General features: G+C 39.2%; 1 protein-coding gene across 1 annotated transcript in view; it reads right to left on the bottom strand.

Moving 5' to 3' along the window:
• The window catches only part of ERICH2 (glutamate rich 2), a 100,253-nt gene that overhangs the window by 33,804 nt on the left and 51,230 nt on the right, over positions 1 to 15,219 (bottom strand). Inside the window, exon 5 of the mRNA XM_037523513.2 lies at positions 2,196 to 2,257. The gene's annotated coding sequence lies outside the window, so the exon portion shown is untranslated. The remainder of the gene's footprint in view (positions 1 to 2,195; positions 2,258 to 15,219) is intronic.

Genomic DNA, 15,219 nt, shown 5'->3' with positions numbered 1-15,219 from the left:
GCCCGCTCACTGATTACTGTGAGGAGGGCAAAACGAAGGCGAGTTGGACTTGTCGTCCATACCTGAGCAAGTTCTCGGCTAGGAGAGAAAAGGTCTTGTGGCCTTGATAGTATTTTAAATGTGTGGACTAAAAGGAGTGTTAAGGGCCTCCCTGGTGGCGCAAGGGGTTAAGCACCGCACTATGAAGCTAGCCGCTGCCTCTGCAGCACGAGTTCGATCCCCGACCCGCCAGGGAGCTACCCACATGGCGCAGCAGACCTCTCCTGACTCGCCCGCTGCTCCCCTCAGCAGTGTATTTCTGTCAGTCTGCCTGTTCTGTTCCCCACTCTGTCTCTGGTGAATCCTCTCACCCCCTACATCTCTGGCCTGTACCCAGGCTCTTGTATGCATAAGTAAATCTTAAAAAAAAAAAAAATGAAAGGAGTGTTAAGTTGGGAGGAAGGGTGTCCCTGGAAGTGTACGATAAATGTCCCCCGCGGGATTTGTTCTGCTTGAGGTTTTGGGTTTCTTGGGTGCCTCTAGACTCCAGATTCCCCTAAAAGCAAAGTCAAGTGATTCGAAGCAGAAACCCGCCTCTCCTAACAGCTGGGGCAAGTCCCAGGTTGTGAAATTGACTTTGGCCACAGGGAGGTTTTACTGCTTAATTAACAGCTTTGGTGACAGAAGGGAGAGGGGGAACATTTCTATTAGAAAATCTAATCGTCCCTCTAGTTTGATTTCTAGGCAGAAATTGGTTGTTTTTCTCTACTTGGCATGTGGGAAGTCACAAGGATCGATTTGTTGCTAAGCAACGTGTTTTGAAGGAAGCCATTTGTTGGAATCAAATCTGGATTCGAATTTCACGAAGTAAAAACATGATGTGAGGTATAATCGCTCTTTAACCTCTGGAGTTAGGGGCCCTCTGTGAATAAATACCTTGGTAGATGGTCACGAGCTTCGAGTATATAAAGCTCTGACATTTAGAAGGTTCCTAATAAATGGCATTTATTGTTGCTATTGTTATTATTACTGTTATTATTATTATTGGTTTTTTTTGAGGCATGTATTTTTATTTATTTATTTGTTTGTTTGTTTGTACATGCACTGGGTACAGTCAGAAGCGCGGGAGGGTGAGAGAATTCACCAGAGCCAGAGCAGGGAGCAGAACAGGCAGAAGGACCGAAGTACACTGCTGAGGGGAGCAGCGGCCGGCAGGAAAGGTCTGCGCACCAAGCGGGACCCTCCTCTGGTGGCCGGGGAGCAGCCGGGGATCGAACCGTGGCCGGGGAGCAGCCGGGGATCGAACCGGCGCCGCAGAGGCTGCGGGCAGCTTCGCAACCCAGCGCTCAACCGCTGCGCCACCGGGGAGGCCCATTATTATTATTGTTTTAAATTAGAACCAACTGGACCATTTCAGGAACCAAGAGTACACAGGGTCCTCAAGTGCAAAGTAGGCACAATATACACTCTTTGCTTTGGTAAACTAAGAACTGAAATGAGAAGATAAGACCCTGACACACAGCATGGCACATGATAATTGATAAATAACTCTTAGCTATTATTATTATTTCTAATATTTTTTTATAGAGGCATGTTTTATTTATTTACTTATTTGTTTGTTTGTTTTGCTTGTTCATACATGCACTGGGTACAGTCAGAAGCGCGGGAGGGTGAGAGAATTCACCAGAGCCAGAGAGGGGAGCAGAGCAGGCAGAAGGACCGAAGTACACTGCTGAGAGGAGCAGCGGGCGGCAGGAGAGGTCTGCGCGCCATGCGGGACCCGCCTCCGGTGGCCGGTGGCCGGGGAGCAGCCGGGGATCGAACCAGCGCCGCAGAGGCCGCGGGCAGCTTTGCAACCCAGCGCTCAACCGCTGCGCCACCAGGGAGGCCCCTATTATTTCTAATATTTTGTATAGGAATAAAAGTCCCTACTTTCAGGGTAGCTGTAAGTGTTAAACATCATTCTGCAGATTGCAAGAAACTTTTGAAGATGAAAATAATAGTTCTATATTAGATTCTTTGATAAATATATATATTCCATCAATACTTTAAAGATAAATTCTCTTTAAGCAAGATTAATAACAGAACAATGTCTACTTATACAAAACTGTATCTCTGCACCTAGCACAGTGCCTGTAGTGTTCTCAAAACATATTTGATGGCCATGAATGAATGAGCTAGGATCTACTCAGGATTAGGTTGTGAATCTGACTTACCTGTGGAGTCAACCTAAATATCAAAGTCTCTGGCAGGTTACCTTCACAAGAAGCTCAGGATCCTATTTAAAAAAAAAAACAAGAAAAATCTGATCATTTATGTAAAAATGACTACAAATTATTGTGCCCTTCTCATGTGCTTAATGGTTTATTTGTATTCACTTATTTAATATCATTGATAACCCATGAGGTAGTATCCAACATCATTTTACAGATGAGAAAACTGAATATTAGAGCAATTAACTAACTTGTCCAAGGTCACAGAACTAGTAAATAGTGGAGCTATTCCTCCCATTTTATTATTCATTCATAATAAAAGAAACATTTATTGAGTATGCCAATACTATTCGATATGCCAGGCACTGTTCTAGGCACTAGAGGTACAGCAATTGGAAAAAAAAAAAAAAAAAAAAGGACAGAACTATGTTGGAAGGATAAATAAAATTGACCAAGGTGATTTTAATTTTCTGTGTTGTGTTTCTCTGTATGTTGCACATTGTCTATTATGAATATGTATTACTTTTATAACCAGGAAAATACAAAATGTTACTTAACATTTTTTATGATGCCCTGCTCACATTTAGATCTGAAATTAAAAATCATGGAGTTTAATAAAAGGTAGTTGTGGGGTGATTCAAAATTTGTATGAGTGTTGGTTTTGTTACAGTTTTTCCCCTTTGTTAGAACAAACCCTCATTAGGTAGTTTTAGTAATTTATTCAGTGCCTTCAGTACTTGAGTTTATTCAGTACTGTTTAGTACATTCCTGTGCTTTACTTTTGTGTATTATACCACTAACAACTCCTACAAAAGTTAGAGATAGGTTTCTGAAGTTTTACAAGAATGAAATTTTTCTGTTTTATCATCAGAGAGAAATAAAATAACCATCATGAGTTCAAACAGGCACTTTGCCAGTCATTTTACCTAAATAACCTTTAATCCTTTTTTTCTTTCCACAAAAATATAAGGAAACATATTTATATAAACATACCTAAAATGTAAGTATATCTATATACACATGTGTGTAAATATGTGCATATTTATTATTTATAAATATGCACATATTTACTTTATAAATCTGTATTACATAGTATATATATTGTTAGTATGCTTTTTGCTTAACATTTTCTCCAGTTTCCCCAATGTCTTTAAAAAGTATTCAAAAACACTTTTGATGGCCATACAATATTAATATAGTATGTGTAAATCATAATTTATTCAACTACTCCCCAGTTTGGAAATTTCCAACTTTCTCCTCTAAGTCATTCTTTCAAGAATATTTATTGAGTGCTTACTATATAGGAGGCACTATGCTAGGCATAAAACTTTAATGGTGAACAGTAACTATTATAACAGGTTCTGATGAACATCTTTTTAAATACATCTTTGATGGCATCTTTAATTTTTAGATTGAATTCCTAGGACTGTGAAAACAAAACTTCAAACAGCCCCTTTCCAGCTTCAAAGGCTAATCTAAGAAAGAGAAATCTGGCTGTAAAATATTAACTTTTTGAAAATTACCAACAACAGATTTAATATTTATTTTGTGCAAAGTGTGAACTTACCTAGAAGATGCTTTCTCCATAGTGACTGTGAAACATCAAGGGCATTTGAAGTGTATTGACTTTAGCTTGTACTTCTAATTCTTTCCAGGATTTGCAGATTTTCTCAATAGTGTGAGATTGTTTGAAGTCTATGCAAATTGCCTCACTTCCTCCTTTCTCAGTTAAAATGTTAACTATTTTATTTCCAGCTTTCCTCATGTAAACATATGGCTTTTTTACAGTTCTTTCATCGACCTTCCTGTGAGAAACATTTTATATCTTCACACTTTTTAACCTGAAGGCAGAGTTCTTTTTTCTATAGCCAAGTTATAATATATACATTCCCATAAGGCACTGGATTTAAAATATTCTGTAGTAATTTTGGTCTAGAAACATGTAAATTAGTCAATGTGTTTAGGAAATTTCATGAGCTTATTTATTAAAGTAACAACCATTCCCCAAGACACAATACGTACACCCTCCCTATTGCTTTTGACAATTTAATTTTCATGTTAGATTGACTCATGAAATTGCTATTTGTGGATTAAAAAACAGTCTAACAATGACTTCATATGTTTCTATCTATATAAATATTTTGTTAACTGGCTTATAATTTTTATAGCATTCTCTAAATATTTCCTATTATTATACTGAAGATATCATTTATAATTACATAAGATCATTTTTGTATTGATTTTCATAAATGGTACAATAGAAATCTAATCAAGAGAGTACCATAATGTGTTTGTTTATTATTGCGGAGACAGTAGAGGGAGCCTGGAGCCAAAACATTGTTATTTTAGACCCCATGTAAATGATGATTGTTTTCTAATTCTTGATGTGTGGATAAATTTAAATACTAGTATATATGTGAAGTAGCAATCTTTTTTTTTTTTAAAAAGGGTTGTTGTGCTTAAATCATCACTTTAATCAGATAGGCAGGAGATAGTTGGCTGCCAGTTCAGGCTAGACCCCATCAAGTTTCCCCCTTGGGACAATCCTGAACCACATTGCTCTCTGCACTTCTCAGTCCCTCTGAAGACTCGCAAATTACCTACCTACCACTAACTGTGTTTGTGCTCCACAATTTCCCTCTTTTTAACACAGAAAAGGTAAGTTACCCATTTCTATGATGATTCTTTATTTCATCAGAACTTTAAAATGTTGCCATCTCTAATTGTGTCTTAATTTAAAGAGCTTATAGTTGAATTCATTGCTTCCTCCAGACATGTAAGGAGGCATTTTGATACTGTTTTCAACTCACAGAAAGTTCCTAATAAATGACCAATCCTTTCATAAAGTGGGAATTTTAGTTAGCTTTAACTAAAGATACCTCTTTTTACCCTCTCCTTAACCATCTTTATCTCAGCCCAATCTCTTGATAATTCCCCTCTGGCTTTGGTGTTTATAAAGGGTTCCCCAAGAACTGGCAGCGTCATACTGTTCTTCACTCTAGAAAATCTAGGGAGGACTTCAATGCCCCCAAGGTAACCGGAGGGAATGTGGAGATAAAATGGAGAATAACCCCTCTATTGTAAGACCTCATAGGAATCCTTAGCACAAAGGTAGAATCAATTTGCTACAGCAGGGGTTCCTAAACTGGTGTCAAGGGGATAGTCATCTGATATGTTAATAATGTGCAGGGGAAAAAAAGCATTTCTTCCCTCACCTCACGCCCCCCCCCCAATTAATTTGTTTTTTAAACTGTAAAACAGCGGTGGTGTTGTTTGTTTAAGGTAGGAAGTCTCAGAGGCTTTAATATGCTAATGTGTGTTTTATCAGTCCCTCAGAGGAAGATTTTTTAATGTGTAGCCTTTCTCAAATTTATTTGATCTGGGAATTTTACTTTGTGGCATCATTTGGGAACTCTTGGTATACTAGACACTTCTTCTATGATCTGAAAATAACCCCAACTGAGAAAAATGCCCTCTCCTTCCCCAACTTAATCAGGGATCAGCTAACCTACAATTGAAATGGAAAAAGGAAACAAATCTGGGAATTAAACCAACTACTGGGATAAATGGTGATATTGTAAAACTACACACAAGTAGAAGGATTTTTCATGAAAGCTGAAAAAGTAAATGTTGGGGAAAATATTCCATTAGAGTGTCACATTTATTTTTTTCACTGCCCAAATACCTTAAAACACAAAATGAATCAAAACTCAAAACACTTGGTACCTGAAAGTGCCCTTTCTCTCTTCAAGGCTTCCTTCTCCTCTCCTACCCTTCCTCCCTGCCTTCCTAATTTGATAGTTGTTTACATTTTTACCTCCATATGTGCACTTCTTCAGCCCTCCAGCAAACCTCCCATGCCAGTGCTGGATCCCTGTCCTTCCCCTTCCCACTATGCTCTCTGCTCTCTGAAAGGATTCCCTTTACTATCACCATCCATATACCAATTTTCAGTCAGCACTTCATAGTTGGCTTTATCTGGCAAAGGTGTCAGATTCAATTGGATGGGGGTGGGGGGTGTCTTCTGGTTCTTGCTTTTCTAGAGCTCTCTTCTGCATTTGACACGGGTACTTTTCTCACCCTTTTTTTGAATCACTAACCCTATCCTTTAGGTTTCATGTGCTTCTTTCTCCCAGTTCCAAATCAGGGCCTTCTTTGTGATGTTTTCTACCTGAGCCCACACTCTGAACCTCTTAGTGTATCCCAATATCATCTGCGGAGTCTGCTCTATGTGGTCTCCCTGTGTTCTCATCCACCTATTGCTTTATCAGACTCAGACATTTGTCAGACTCAGACATTCTAACAACATGCTGGACAGGTGTGCTTTATATCCACCCATCTAAAACTGAACTTATTATCAACAACTTTCCTCTGCTCCAAACATCACTAGGTGACCTTGACTTCGTGTCATTAAATGTAATAGGAAATTTCAGCTCATCTTTTTTGACCTTTCACCTACATTTGACACTATTGGCATTCCTTCATTCTTGAAACACACTTTCCTTGGTTTCTATGGGTTTATTCCTTGTTACTGTGACAGTAGACTTTTGTGATTTTCTTCCTATATCTCTGGTTGCCTCTCTCTACCTAATATTTAAATACTGGAATTTCTCAAGACTCTTTCCTGGGCTCCTGTATCAGTGGTCTACTGCTGCATAACAAGCCACGTCGTGGCTTAAAGATAGCACATATTTTCTTTGCTCATGATTCTGGGGGTCAACAACTTTGGGTTGGCTGGGTTGAGGGGACCTGCTGCTCTCACCTATGGTCATTCCTGCAACTATGGTCATCTGATGACAAACTCAGGCCTGGATGAGCTAAAGTGACCTTCCTCAAACGTATGATACTTAGTGATGGCTTTGGCTGAGACTCCCTCATTGTCACTTATCCTTGAGAAGGCTTTTAAACATGGCAATCTCAAGGGCAAGAGCAGAAATTGCAAAACCTCTTGATATGTAGGCTCAGATACCCACAACATTATTTTCACCTTATTCTGTTGGTCATAGCAAGTCACAGGCTGGACCAGACTCAAGAGAGCGATAAGTAAATTTTACCTTTTATTTTTTAAAGCATCAGAGGAATTTATTGTTGGTCTTGGGACAGGCAGATATTTCCTTTTTCTTTTAAAAAATTTTTTTTACATCATTGTTAATTTTTGGACAGTATTTGATTTCCCACCTCAGGTTCAGTCCCCATAGTTTTCCCACCACTATAAGCACCTGTAACCCATCACCACTGTCCCTTATGCTCTTCCCTCCCCTGTTTTGACTCCTCCCAACCTCTTCCCTGCTGAGTGCAGGCATCTATGGTCTGCCTGCAATAAACTTCACCTCTTAAATGAAAACAAAATGACATTGTAGAGTCATAAAAACCAGGATGAGAGATTATGTGATCATTTTTTAACAATATACCACGAAGCCCTTTCCTTCATTTTTTGTATTTCCTAACATTTTTTCATTTCCTAACAAATTTTATCCATGTATTTCGTTCATTGTCCATGGATTCAGCATCAACAACTCTCTAACATATCCCCTCAGACCTCACCTCCAAGCTCATTATAGCATGACTTCTCCCTTGACTTCTTCACTTGGATGTATCAGTGACACTTCAAGCTCAATAGCTCTTAATCTATGTTATTGATCTTCTACCAGAAATCTTGTCCTCTTTTAGTGTTCCTTATCTTAGTGGATATAACCATTAGCAAGAAACCTGAACAAATACTTCTTATTTATTCCCTGTTTCCATTCCAAACCCCCATCCTGTTAATTTTACATCCTGAATAACTCTCTACACCATGTATTTTTCTCCATTTCCACTTCCACCATTTTAGACCAAGCCACCAGTACCCTTTACTGGATTACTGCAACTGCCCACTACATTCACTATATCATCTCATCTCTACCAACTCCATTCTCCAAGAGCCAGAGTGATCTTTAAGAATGCAATTTGGGGGCCTCTGGTGGCACAAGGGGTTAAGACGCAACCTATGAAGCTCACTGCAGCCACTGTAGTGAGTTAGATTCCTGGCCAGGGAGCTACTGACATGGTGCAGCAGACCTCTCCTGACTTGCTCGCTGCTCCCCTCAGCAGTATATTTCAGTCGATCTGCCTGTTCTGTTCCCCACTCTGTCTCTGGTGAATCCTCTCACCACCCCCCACACCTCTGGCCTGTACCCCAGTTCTTATAAATAAAAATAAATCTTTTTTTAAAAAAAGAATGCAATTTGGGGGGCCTCCCTGGTGGCGCCAGGGGTTAAATCTCAACACTATAAAGCTATCTGCAGCCACTGCAGAACAAGTTCGATGCCAGTTTGATGCCCACATGGCACAGCAGACCTCTCCTGTCTCGCCCACTGCTCCCCTCAGCAGTGTATTTCTATACATCTGCCTGTTCTGCTCCCTACTCTGTCTCTGGTGAATCCTCTCCCCACCCATCTCTGGCCTACACCCCAGCTTTTACATGTGTGCATAAATAAAAATAAATCTTTTTAAAAAATGCAATTTGAGGGGCCTCTCTGGTGGCGCAGGAGTTAAAGACACAGCACTATCAAGCTATAGCCAGACACTGCAGCATGAATTCCAACCCCCATCAATCAGGGAGCTGACACACAAGGCACAGTAGACCTCTCCTGTCTTGCCTGCTGCTCCCCTCAGCAGTGTATTGCAATATATATGCCTATTCTACTCCCCGCTCTGTCTCTGGTGAATCCTCTCACCCCTGCACCTCTGGCCTATACCCCAGTTCTTGTGTGCATAAATTATCTTAAAAAAATAAAGAATAAAAATTCAATTTGAGAACTTTTTGCTCAAGATGATAAACTTGTCACACATATCTATCTTCTCTTCATCCTATTACTCTTAGTTAGATAACATAAGAATAAAAGAGGTTTATTCTTTTATTCTTATAAATGGAGGGGTGATTATCCGGCAGACTTATCTTAGAGTGTGTGATGAGTCAGGAGCTAATACATATATTTTATTTTTACAATAATGCTATATATATAATATATATTTTCCATATATGCCATGTATATATAATACCATATATACATATAAATAATAAATATATGGCATTATTGTAAAATTAGAGTGCGCTATGGTTACATTTCCTTTCTTGCAGTCTTTCTTGATCTTTTTCTTCTGTTCATGCATTAGACCTTTAAATTCTCAAAACTACTTGCTTATTTAAATCAACACCCCTGATAGAAGCCAGTTATCTGCTTTTTTCATATGTGTATCAGCCCAGTGGACTATGGTTAATGGAAAACACATGACTAGTTTTATTTAAATTCATTATGGTTAACCTCAAGGGGGTCCTCATACCCCATGTCCTTAATCTATCTGCCATCCCTTTCAACTACTGCAGTGCTCTTCAAATTGAGGTTGTTTTCCAAGAAAAACAACAGTTTAAGCTTCCAAATTCTTGGGGTCTATATGAGCTCCTTCCTAAAATTTTTCTACCTTTCCACTCACTTTACAAAAGAAAGTCACACCTCTTACCCACCTCAAATCCCAGAGGTGACTGACTCCCAAGGGCCAACCAAAGGGCCTTTTCATGATTGCTTACAAACATTTTGGGTTTCTTTCTCCATTCAAGTATATTTCAGTGAAGGGAAAACCAGCGTTAGAAATAAGGGATTTGACCCCATTGAAATGTTTCCAGTTGCGATATATCCTAGAAAAGAGTGGTGGCAGTGATGACACCCTCTTGCATCCCCAGACTGTTGTCAAGAACACAGCATTCTTAGGGAGAAACCAGGAGATCAAAGAAGATTGTGAGAAATCTTGAATGCTAACAATGACTTTTTACATTTATTTAAATATTAGCAAAATTTTTTAGCTATTCTCAGTTTTCATACTTAGAGCTGTGTCATTAACCAGAAAAAAAATTGAAGAGCAAATCAGTGTTAGTTCATAACCGATTCTTTTCAGTATAACTGATTTCTACTGATTTTTGAAAGATACATTAGATAAAATCTACAGATAAAAGTTTTATGTGATTTCTTTCAGATTTGGATGCACATTAAATAATGTAGTTAGAACCTATTTTATTAATCATCATGATATATTTACTTCAATTACAGTTAATCCTCATTTTATAAAGTGTTAAATATTGTCTGCCTTCTACTTAAAAAAATGGTTGCTAGCTTTAAATGCATTTTTTAAAAAGCTGGGTAAACATTTCAATTTCATTAAATACAAAAATGTGATTAAAAAGTCCAATGGAGTTATTTTGATTTTTATTTGAAATCTTTATTAAATTATTCTTTAAAGCAGAATGCCAGAGATCAATATGTGTATGCAAACATAAAAAAACTAGTTAATAATGACAATTAGAAATAATCAATCAGGATTAATAAAACCAATAATGTGTCTCAAAAATAAAATTTTAGTAATTAATTTTCTTCTCATCTTTTGATATAGCCATTTAATTTTTTATTTAAACTCTACATTGGCAATTAGTTTTATTTCACTGAGAACCAGGAAGTAAAATGGAATCATTAAGTTTCAACCCAGTAATACTGTTGGTTTTGGGTCTATGTTTCTGTTTTTGACTATGTTTTCACATTTCTAGGAAAAACAGAGGACTGATTTAACTAAACGCACAGATGGAAAACTGGAGTATAAAAAATGTGAAATTACGTGATCAAGATCAAGGGTTGACCTATAAATCACAATTGTGCATTTAATGAAATTTTACACCATTCCATAAAAATGAGTATTTAAGAAATTTGCATATAATGCCCATTTCTGGACCCCATGTTCATGAATCTCTGGGCTGAATATATTAGGGTAAATACAGACAACAGCACAAAGAGTTAAAATGATTGAATTTCATCTTCTATGTTTTGAAATGGAAAAATGAATATCACTGAAAGGATTTAAGGAGCTGATCATAGAATAGTTGCATGTAAATGGTATATATAAATTTATATAAAAATGGGCCTCGTTGGTGGTGCAGGGGTTAAAGTCTCAGCGCTATCAAGCTATCACCAGCCACTGCAACATGAGTTCGATCCCAGGCCAGAGTGCTAACCCCTATGGCACAGCAAACCTCCCCAGTCTTGCTTGCTGCTCCCCTCAGCAGTTTAGAAACTTGTTTACTGTATTTTATTGCTCTACTAAAATGTCAGCCTCCTGATAACATAAAGCTTGTCTGTCCTGTTCACTGCTGTATCCCCAGGGCCTAAAATAGTGATTACCACATTAGAAGAACAGCATAAATAGTGAAATAAATGAATAATCGAATGAAATCCTCTGGGTACCTGAACTGGGGCAAAACTGGAAAGCAGTGATGGAGTTTTCCATAGCAGCATCCAAAAAGAGTAAACATTTGGCATGAGAAATCATTCTGAGGACTCCAGCAGACACAGTCTGGGGGAAGCTGCAAAGGGGACACCATGTGACATCTTTTAAAGGGATGCAATTCACAGCTGCACAGGAAGACCCAGCAGGAGCACTGCTAATAACTGCCTCTTGAAGCTTTGTGTGATCTATCAGGTGCATATTGGTTTAATTACTATAGAAGACTTAAAATAACACTGGCTCAAACTAGATGATTTATCTATTCTATGAAAGTTCAGCTGATAAGCTGCCCAGGAAAGGTGGGCTGCTCTCCTTCAAGGGGTGGTCTGGGGATCCTGATTCCTTCTGTTTTGTTGCTTTGCCATCTTCTAGGGTATTGTCCTCACCCACATGGTTGAATAAATGCCCATCATCACATCTGCATTCCAGTCTCAGAAAGAGGAAAAAATAAAAGGGGGTCATGCAACTTCCTTTTAAGGATGTTCTAGAAGTGGCATTCCTCAATGAGGCTCATATCCCATTGGTAGGAACTTAGTCTAATGGCTATACTTAAGTAGAAGCAAGGCTGGGATATGTAGTCTCTAGATGAACAGGCATATACCTCCCTAAAATGTGGGGATCACAATCACTAAAAAGAGGATACTGGAGGGTGATTGGCAGTCTCTCACCAGCAAGGAGCTATCATGGCTAATACTGACAATCTCTTTGTCTAATCCTTCCCTTGAGTAACTTTCTTGAAGTGAATAGAAGGTTGATAGGTTATCACTTCTATGAGCAGATTACATCATATTTCCATCTTGGTAGAAGACTCTATTGTCTTCCTGATTTGCATGTTTGGATGATACAAGTGACCATGATAGAGACCCATGTATCACGAAACTGCAGGTGGCCTCCAAGCAACAGCCAACAAAGGGTTCAAGTCCTCAGTCCAACAGCCCACAGAGAACTGAATCCTGCCAACAACCACTTAAGTTTGAAAGGAGATCCTTCACCCATCAAGCCTTCACACGACAGCCTTCTGACTAACATTTTGACGGAGAGACTGTGAAACAAAGATTTTGACTAAGCTGTGCCCAAACTCCTGTTAAACAGAATCTATGCTATAATGTATGTTTTCTAATCCCCTAAGTGTGTGGTAAATTTTTTACACAATAAAAAAGTCACTAATACTTCGGAGTCTTTGCCAAGACAATTGCCAAGTGCTTTGGATCTACTCTTTTTTTAGGAGTACCATACCTGTCCCTTCTGAGCTATGGTCCTCCCATATCCCTAGATCCATTCATGTAACACACACGCATCACTCCAACCAGAGACTCTTCCTTCTCTCCTCAACTCTGGTTTCTTTCACTCCCAGCCATTGTGGTTTTGGGTTCTCAATTAATAATCAATCAATCAATCAATTTTTACCTTTAAACAGTCACTTAACAAAATCTTCTAAATGAGTTTAGATTTTGATAACAATAGCCAGGAAAGTTGTGGTAGAGGGATGTCTTTAAAGCTAGAGTAAGTAGACTTGGGGAATATAAAAGAATGAATGGCTCAAGGGCTTAGGGGCAGGACTATGAAGCTATCTGCTGCCACTGCAGCATAGTTCAATCCCTGGCCCGGGAGGTGACTTACATGGCGCAACAGACCTCTCCTGTCTTGCCCACTGCTCCCCTCAGCAGTGTATTTCAGTCAATCTGCCTGCACTGTTCCCTACTCTGTCTCTGGTGAATGCTCTCCCCCTCCCCCCCCACACACACCTCTGGCTTATACCCCAGCTCTTGTATGCATAAATAAATAAATCTTTAAAAAAAGGAATGATTTATAAGGTACTGGGAAGTTGATATTGCCTCAGAGAAGCTGTGCCTCCAGGGTAGTGGAAATGCTAGAGGGAGACAGCAGCTTTTTGGGAAACAAACATTTAAAGGCAGAGAGCAACTGGTCTTTATCCCTGAGATAGTTCTTATAAATCCTGATGGAAATAGCTGACATTAGTTAAAGCTATGACATCCTTTACTATACTGGCATTATTTATATTACATCATATTCAAAATAAAAAATACCTACTGAGTGTATGCTGTGTACTAGGCACTATATTATGCTTTTGTAAACAATAGCGAATATCTCCTGCTCTCCGGGTGCTCCTAGATACTGCCTGTTGACTTTCTGTCTCTCCTTCCAGACTATGCTCCTACCAGATTTTGAATAAAGGCAAAGACCTTGCCTGATATTTTCATGATGGATACTCATAGTCTTTGGCATCTGTAAACATTTAATAAATAGTCAATGGAATGAGAGAGGGGTACGAGATCAGTGAAGAGGCTAAGAATTACCACACTTGATTGCATTAGAATGCAAAATTTCTGAGGGCTAGAATTTTGTTCATTACTCCATAGTCAACGTCCAAAGCAGTGCCTGGCACAGAGGAAGCACCACATACATTTTTGTTGAAGAAGAAATAACTTTCAAAGAGTGTCTGCATTTTGGGCCTCCCTGGTGATGCAAGGGGTTAAGTCTCAGCACTATCAAGCTATTAGTAGCCACTGTGGCATGAGTTTGATCCCCAACCAGGGAGCAACCCACATGGTACAGCAGACCTCTCCTGTCTCTCCCACTGCTCCTAGTGTATTTCAGTAGATCTGCCTGTTCTGCTCTCCACTCTGTTTCTGGTGAATCCTATCACCTCCTGCACCTCAACCTATACCCCAGTTCCTCTATGCATAAATAAATAAAAATTAAAAAAAATTTTTTTAAAAAGTGTCTTCATTTCTATGTGTGATCTTAAATGTTTATATTACTTTTTTCTTTAAAAGCCCTGTTCTGGGGGCCTCCCTGGAGGCGCAAGGGGTTAATACGCACCCTATGAGGCTGACAGCTGCTACAGCACTAGTTCTATCCCCGGCCAGGTAGCTACCCAAGTGGCGCAGCAGACCTTTCTTAACTCACCTGCTGCTCCCCTCAGCAGTGTATTCAGTCAGTCTGCCTGTTCTGTTCCCCACTCTGTCTCTGGTGAATCCTCTCAACCCCTGCACCTTTGCCTGTACCCCAGCTCTTGTATGCATAAATAAATCTTTAAAAATAAAATGAACAAAATATTTGAAAGCATTTAATTTACCCACAAGATATTCTCTTATGGGTATTATAAATATTTATTGTTTTATTTATTTATGCACATAACAACTGGGGTGTAGGCCAGAGGTGGAGGGGAGTGAGAGGAGAGAGAGAGTGGGGAGCAGAACAGGCAGATGTAATGAAATACACTGCTGAGAGGAGCAGCAGGCGAGACAGCAGAGGTCTGCTGTGCCATGTGGGTCACCTGCCTGGCCAGGGATCGAACTTGTGCTGCAGTGACTGCCAATAGCTTCACAGTGCTGAGACTTAACCCCTTGTGCCACTAGGGTGGCCCTCTTATGGATATCATAATAGAAAAATGCTCTGAGGTAACCTAATTGTATATAGTCATAGGCCATGAAACCAAGGTGATTACAGAGGTGGGATGCAGGTCAGGGAGCCTGGCTGCTGGCTCTATGGGTGTGAACACTCTGTTCCTTTGATGACTTAGTTGTCTCATTTGTACAACAAAAAACTTGAGTTGGTGAACTCAGAGAGCATTTCAGCCATAAACTTAGTAACTCTTTGGTTCTGATTTTCACAGAGATAGCCCAGAATGACAGATGTAGAAAATATCGGTTTAATTCAATTTTTCTGATTTTAGTTCAGAATTTAACCAATTCTA

Source organism: Talpa occidentalis, unplaced genomic scaffold, assembly GCF_014898055.3.
Source record: "Talpa occidentalis isolate TD23 unplaced genomic scaffold, MPIMG_talOcc4v2.1 talOcc4.3, whole genome shotgun sequence".
NCBI classification, from domain to species: domain Eukaryota; kingdom Metazoa; phylum Chordata; class Mammalia; order Eulipotyphla; family Talpidae; genus Talpa; species Talpa occidentalis.
This window is presented reverse-complemented; position numbering and strand designations above follow the sequence as displayed.